This window comes from Tachysurus vachellii, chromosome 9 (assembly GCF_030014155.1).
Source record: "Tachysurus vachellii isolate PV-2020 chromosome 9, HZAU_Pvac_v1, whole genome shotgun sequence".
Taxonomy (NCBI): Eukaryota; Metazoa; Chordata; class Actinopteri; order Siluriformes; family Bagridae; genus Tachysurus; species Tachysurus vachellii.
In genome coordinates, this window is record NC_083468.1 from 19,489,164 (window position 1) to 19,496,663 (window position 7,500).

Here is a 7,500-nt window from a genome sequence, read left to right on the forward strand (position 1 = left end):
GTGTGTGTGTGTGCATCCGTCTTACACGATTCAAGAAAATAAAAAAAGAAAGAAGTATGTCTCTTTTCCTAGAGACACTCACATCAGAGCGCTATAGATGCTCCAAAGCCCTCAATGATTCTTCTCTCTAGAGGATCTTGTCATTTTGTTTGCAGTGAGAAGAAAAAACTATTATATCCATGTTTACAGCTTTGAAGTTCAAGCTCCGGTTCTTTTGTCCTCAGTCTCATTCCTTTGTTCCACACCGACTCTCCCTTTCAAGAGGAAGAACCTCAGGCCAGCTCTGCCGATACCAGACTGAAGAGGCCTTACTGTGCCGTAAATCATATTAGCACACACTTCTCTGTCAAACAACGACGTCATTAACCTCGCCGGTGGTTTCTCCTTCTCAGCAAGGTCACATGATAAGACTGTTGTTGCTGTAGCAACAGCAGCATGGAGTACTATATCCCAAGATAGGAGATGGAAGAGAAAACATCAGAGAAGAGCACTGGAAGCAGGTGATACGGCTCAAGAGCTTCTCTTAACTTCCTCCAAAAATATTTTGGTAGCAAAAAAGAATCCTGATGGCTTTTGGGTCAGTGGACTGAATGCTGCTGAATTCGGAGTTCTGATTGGCCAAAACGTGTTGATTAATTCTCTACGATGTTTCCGAACACAAGCCAAATCACAGGTTCAAACATCTTAACTAACATGATGTAGTGTGTGAACAGCCCGCACAAACAGGTAAAAAAAACGTCTCCATTGATAGACCGAGAGACAGACAGACAGACAGACAGAGAGACAGACAGACAATCAGAGAGACAAACAGACAGATAGACAGACAGTTTATTAATCCCAGAGGAAATTCAAGCATTCAGTAGCAACATACAGAAAAACAATATTACTACAACACATTACACTTTTTTTTAAGATAGAAGAAGTTAATAAATTCTCACTATGGAAATGTTAAAAATTTTATGTTCTGCCATTTTTGTCAAGAACATGACTTTTTTTGACTTATTGACTTCACAATAAAGAAGCTTGAGTTCGGGAGTGACTGTTTATAGCTGTTGTAAATGATAACAGGGACTAGCGTGTTTTGTTGACATTCTACAACATTTCGCATTTTAATAAAGAAAGATTCAGTAGACTTCGATGATTTGACCATAACACGATGTGTTGCTGTTGATTACTTTCTTATTAATAGCTTTATTACTTGCATATTACAGAATGCTGCACATAGAGAACGATAACGTGTCACCTTCAGTTATCCCTTAAAACTAAGCTTGGTTGTAACCTGGAGTGGAAACTGCAAGTAGAGTTTAATACTAAATGTATTTCTAAATAAATAAATTCATACCAAATGTATAAATAAATATATGGAATGTGTGAATCATGACTGCATGCACCATCTCGCTCAGGACTCACCAGTGACGTGTCATACATAAAGTTTCACCCACATTTGGCTTCGGAGTTGCTCTTGGCAGAAGTACAGAAACATCGGCATGACTAATTATTAACCAACTGGTAATGTCACTGGGTTCCTTTTAACTTTAGGAAGACAGACCTAACTAAATAGTTTTGCTCAGAATTTAAAGTGTTGCTGTACAAATCTAACAAAACTGTTTCTTACAAAACGGTTCAAAGTTGATTTCATTTCATCAAGTAAAAATAAAAGAAAGAAATGATATAATGAAGACTGTTGTTATTACAGATATTTTCACTATGATGTCATACATATTACATAATATAATAATATTTATTTATAACATACTATTTATATGGCCAATGATAAATGGCTTGTGTTCCTAAAACATACTACAAATAATTTATTAGACATATTATGTTTAATTATTTTTATTCTCTTTTCTGTTGTGTGTAGTCGCATCTATATAATAAGTCAAATTCAATTCAAATAGATTTTTATAGCCTTTTTAACAATGGACATTGTCTCAAAGCAGCTTTACAGACCCTAAGAAACATAATACAAAATATTTTACATTTATAAAAAGATTAATATAATAAAAGATTCAAAATTAATTTTAGACTTGTATTTAAACGTGTTTGAATTTATGCCCAATGAACAGGTCTGAGGTGACTGAGGCGACTGTGACGAGAAAAAACTTAGCTGGTAAAGGAAGAAACCTCGAGAGGAACCAGACTCAAAAGGGAACCTCATCCTCATTTCGGGTGACACTGGAGGGTGTGATTATAAATATACAGTCCGACAATTGTGCATTGATGAGGAGGTTGTGTCCTCAAAGGCCACATAAAGTTTGCATCTCCTCTTAGAATGTCCGAATACTTCATGGATCGGAATCTAACCGGAGCTGGTACATCTCGAGATGTCTCAGGATCCTCACAGGGATGGACTCATTTCAATTAAGGTCCAAAACCTTCATGGCACGGAACAAACATGAAATGTCCTAGTTATTGATACATTCCTAAATCCCACAGTGGCCACTCATTCACCATTGTGCACTTGTATTATCCTGTTTTTCTTCTTATTAAATATATATATTTTTCCAGATGTGCTACAACATGACATGACATGGGAAGTGCTGGTATGAGAAAGGAAGTGATAATGTTTGCAGCTAAAAGTTTCCAACGAACAAAGCTGGCAAAAGTGATCAAACACATTTACACATTATGTATAACATAGTGAAGATACAATAAGTAAAACATCCCAGCTGTACGCCATCTTCCCTTCATTCCCTGAACAACTCAACATCATCTGTTACCCATTAATGCAGCAGTACTTTTTGATGGACCCACTGCCAATATCAAGGACGATCCTGGCAAACAGGGTAAGTTTGAAGATGAAAAAGAAGTTGCAGGAAAGAAAAAGCATAATAATAAAAAAAAGAAGAGGAGCTAAGGTTGATTTTCCTCACAGATTTTCTCAACAGCAAGAAAAATCTGACGGTTATTTTGGCAGTCATGCTATCCGAGACAAAACATCGCTCTGCCCTCCCGCTGTCACGTTATCCGCATCTTCTGCTGGAAACATTAACTCATTGTACACCAGGTGCACGATCGTTAGGGAGCATTTACGCTACATCCCTACGTCTCCATTCTCAAAGCAAGAAAACCGAACACAAGACAACAAAACATCAACAGCGCTGTTCGATTCTCAGCCCTACTAGGTTTATATTCATGTGCTCATTCAGATACTAGTTCAGCGTGTAACATAGTATACAGTGTCAGTGGTAAAGCTGGAAACATAAGGTCTTTATGACGGACGGCTTGTTCCGGCACCTCAAGAACATGACAAGCTACGTTCTTATTCGTTTCACATAAGAGGGAAAGAAAGGGGTCGGTGAGGGTACAATTTATTTATTTATTAGAACATAGATCATGACAGGAACTAAGTAGTTTCAAAGACACTTCCCAACATTACATGTAACTAGAAATGGAAAAATAAAATTTTAATTGGAATTTTGTTCTTCATCATTGGAAACTTTCCCTTCAGTTTGCACTCAAAACCTGAGAGATGCCAAGCTTACCACACCCTGCCCACACACACACACACACACACACAGATGAGAATACTACTGATTACATCGCACATATTTCTTGTTTTCACTGCAAACACACTTTTCCGTGTAAATGTATGTTGTTTATTTCCTCATCCTTCTTGCACTAAGGTTAGTTATCCTTGCACTCCTGTTTAAATGATGAAGGAGTTAGAGAGCATTGCTCTAAATACCGCAGTGTTTCCTGTACACATGACAATAAACTCCTGAATCTTGAAAATTCCTATGGTACAAGAATAAAAATAAGCAACTACAGGGTGTTAAAGTTTAACTTTATGTTGGGCTGCATTACACCTCCTGTCATGAATTATTTTCATTTATATTTATGGCTTTTGGCAGACAGCAGTGCTAGTTTGGGAGGAAGTAGGTCTTTAGGCCTCATCTGAAGACAGAAAATGACACAGCTGTTTAGACATCAAGGGAAGGTTCGTTCCACCACTTCACTTCGTGTAGGTGCCAGAACAGAGAATAGACTTGAGGTGTACCTTCCTTGTACACTGATAGACGGAGGGATCAGTCGAGCAGTGCTGTGGATCTGAGGGAGTGTGATGTTGTGCTTTGAGGTAAGCAGGTGCTGGGGCAGTTTTTGGCTTTGAAGGTGAGCAACAGTGTTTTAAATCTGACGCGGGCAGCTAATGAAAACCAGTGATGGAGCACGTCGTGGACTTCAGAAGAAAGAAAAGAATTTGTGCTGCTGCATTTTGGATGATTTGCAGTGGTCAAATGGTGCTCAGAGGTTGACCTGCAAGGAGCGTGATGCAGTAGTCCGGTCTCCAAATGTCAATAGACCGACTAAGCAGCTAAGTGGCCTGTGTGGGTAAAAACGTATGAATCCTCCTGATACAGTAAAGGGAAAATTGAAGTTCAGTATTTAAGGTGTTAGAAGGTTGTGTTTAAATCCTAAAGCCACCAAGATGCCACAGCTGGGCCCTTAACCCTCAATCGCTAGTTTTATCAATAATCAATAAACGCAAGTTGCAAAGCTATAAGTGTCTGCCAAATGCTGGAAATGGAAATGAAACGTCAACAGGAGGGTATCAGATTATCAACATGACAAAACAGGCCAGCTGATTGACCACTGGTTACCAGAAGCTTCCATACAGTGACCCTGATGTATTTTAATGGCTCTCATAGCTCATAAGGCTTCTTTTTAGTAATGGACGATCTTGAACTTCCATGATGTTCTTGTTTAGCATGCTAGTTAGTCTTAATTAAATATGCTTTACATACTGTGTATGTCATTTCATTCATCTAAACCCATTTTAGTTGAAATACTATAAAGCTAGTTAGTGACTGATCTGGTTAGCCTGTTAAGGGTTACTGAAAATAAGGCAGGAAATACCATGGAAAGTGTAAACATTTATATACATCCAGGTTTTCAGCTGATTTTACGATCAGCTTTAGATGTTCTCATATCTCTGTAAAAAATTCTGTTTACCTGTTTTCCTCTGTTAACCATCCTGAAAGCCAAATCATAACTAATTGATTTCATCAATATATGTATAAACAATTACATGATTATATATATGTATAAATGATTACATTTTCAATATTCAAAAACAATAATCAGGACCGGAAAATAGAGCCTTCGAGCAGGTAAGCTGCCTCTGCAGGTAGGTTGTAACCCGATCTGAGCCAATAAGCTTATACACTTTTCAGTTACTAAGCAGCGAGTGTGATTGCTATGGAAAGCCAAAAGGATCAACAGAAAAAGTTCAGCACGCAGGAAAACAAGCACATTGCTAATGTAACAGAGGAGCAACTATCTGCCAAAAACAATTTGAACACTCAACCTCCAAATCTCCAGATAAAGCAACAAAGCTCTGAAAGAGAAAAGGAACATTTGTATAAACAAAGAACTGCACAATCTAGAAAAATGAGCTGCAAAATCAATACAGCAATGACTAACGGAAACAAAAACATTAGAATGTGAATGATAGACTACTTCTCTTTTTTTTTTTTGAACATCGGCATTTGAGCCAGTGTTTCAGCTCAGAAGAACTCATACAGACAGCTGGAATTCCAGCATGCTTGGATAGGTGCTAAAGATAACCACAAACTGTGTTGTAAATCTCTGGTCAGTAAGAAGTGGGATCTCCTAAGTGCTCAGTCGATATTCACAAAAATGATAATCGTATTTTGTGAATACGAATCAGGTCATGAACGTGTGGATTGCTGTTTGTGAATATGTTCACAATTTTTTTTTTTGTGAATGTGATTAAGCATTAAGGAAGAATCAAATTTTATCAAATTTTGGGACTGCTCTATCGAACCATTAGTTAAATTTGAAAGCATCAAAAGCAAGTATTCAAAGATGAAGAAAGTAAGCAAAACGTTTGTCAAGCACTTAAACGTTCGGTAGTTCAATAAACGTTTATAGTACTGTGTAATCACTATGCTTGGAATAAAGGTCATGTGAGTCCCTGGGCTATTTGGGCATTCGTGAGATCAGTGCTATCTGATATGGTGTTTCTGTTGACTCCTTAATATCTTCAAATATGAAAAGGTCTATGCATACAAGGCACACCTTACTGCCTGCCAAACACTAAAGACAATACAGACCGTGGTGAACATCCAGCACCATTCAAAATATTTCCATCACGCTGTTGAGAATCCAGATATGTCTCTAATCACACAGACACGCATACACAGACACACTAACACACAGATACTCACACAAATAGCAGGCACGCCTCTCAGACCCCATGCTGGGTGGAGCAGGCATTTGTTTACAAGGTAAATAAGCCAAGGAAATCCTGTGACCCAATACTGAAAAAATGGCCATATTAAAGCTCATACCATCAACAATAAACCTCTTAATATTTAATGTCTTGTTTGACAAAGCATACCCATGATTTTAAGAGGTATCACAGGTATGTCAGAGAACACGTATGTGCTGCTCAGTCCCGTGCTCTGAAAGCCTGGGATATAAAGCTGAAAATTATAGCTAACATAATGTAATAAAATACTGCATGTCAGTTAGCTAAGTGCATTAATAGAGACAAATGAGTACATAAGTGGACATGAGGGCGACTCGGCCATGTTAGCTATGAGCTATGAGCTCATATAGCTGAGCCCTGATGTTTTGTCATGTTTTCTCTTCCCATCACATATGAACATTATACCACCTTTACATTTTCTCTGTACGTTTAACAGTGAAGTGACTATATGTATTACGCCGTAGTCTTATTTTTTAATGTTTCATCATGAGCCCGATTTTATTCACCTAAATGTTCCTGGTTCTGAAAAGGTTCTACATCATCCTTGCAAGTTAATTAATCCGACTGTTAAAAGATGGTAATAGTGCTGAATCTTGTGTGATTCACAATGCACACATCAAATGGTTAATATTATAAAGCAAGTGCTCGGTTAGACGGTAAACATCCCCAAGGTCTTTTATACACAGAAACGTATAGACAATAAGACAAGAAAAAACCTGGTGAAGACCAGGCTACTATGAATAAAAAGCAGATAATCTAATTGATGAACATATAACCTTCTTATGTCTGGTTAGTGCTTGCTCTATAAAGTGAAGGTTGCTTTCTGAAGAGAGTATTTGGCCAGTAAACTAGAAGTGTTGGAAGATCTTGGAAGAGCAATGAGGCCAATCCAGGCTGTAAAAAGTGCAACAGTAAACATTTTTCTTTTCTTTCTGGTACCAATCATGTGGGAAATGATATAAAGAAATGATTTTAAAAAATGATGAAACATAATAATAGCTTAAGACACTGTCTCAGAAGCTTCAAAAAATCCAGAATGTTTGTATTTGCATTGACCTTTTGTCAGTCAATTTACAGACATGTCCTTAATATCCCTTGAAATCCTCATCAAGGAGTCTGAGGAGAAGTTGCAAGTTTAAGTTAAAGCAGTTGAACGTCTGCCTGTGATTGAAAGTGATCTCAGGACAATCATTGCTAATGAACCATTAGTTTTGATAGCTGAGCTTTGTATACGGAAGCAGAAATGAGGATAGAGTAAAAAA

General features: G+C 37.7%; 1 protein-coding gene across 30 annotated transcripts in view; it reads right to left on the bottom strand.

Moving 5' to 3' along the window:
* Positions 1-7,500, bottom strand: part of mical3a (microtubule associated monooxygenase, calponin and LIM domain containing 3a) — a 75,320-nt gene that overhangs the window by 57,504 nt on the left and 10,316 nt on the right. The window contains exon 1 of one of the 30 annotated variants that reach the window (XM_060878130.1): positions 83-402. The exons of the other annotated variants lie outside the window; for them this stretch is intronic. The gene's annotated coding sequence lies outside the window, so the exon portion shown is untranslated. Of the gene's footprint in view, positions 1-82; positions 403-7,500 lie in introns of those variants that run through there. 30 annotated transcript variants of the gene reach the window in all.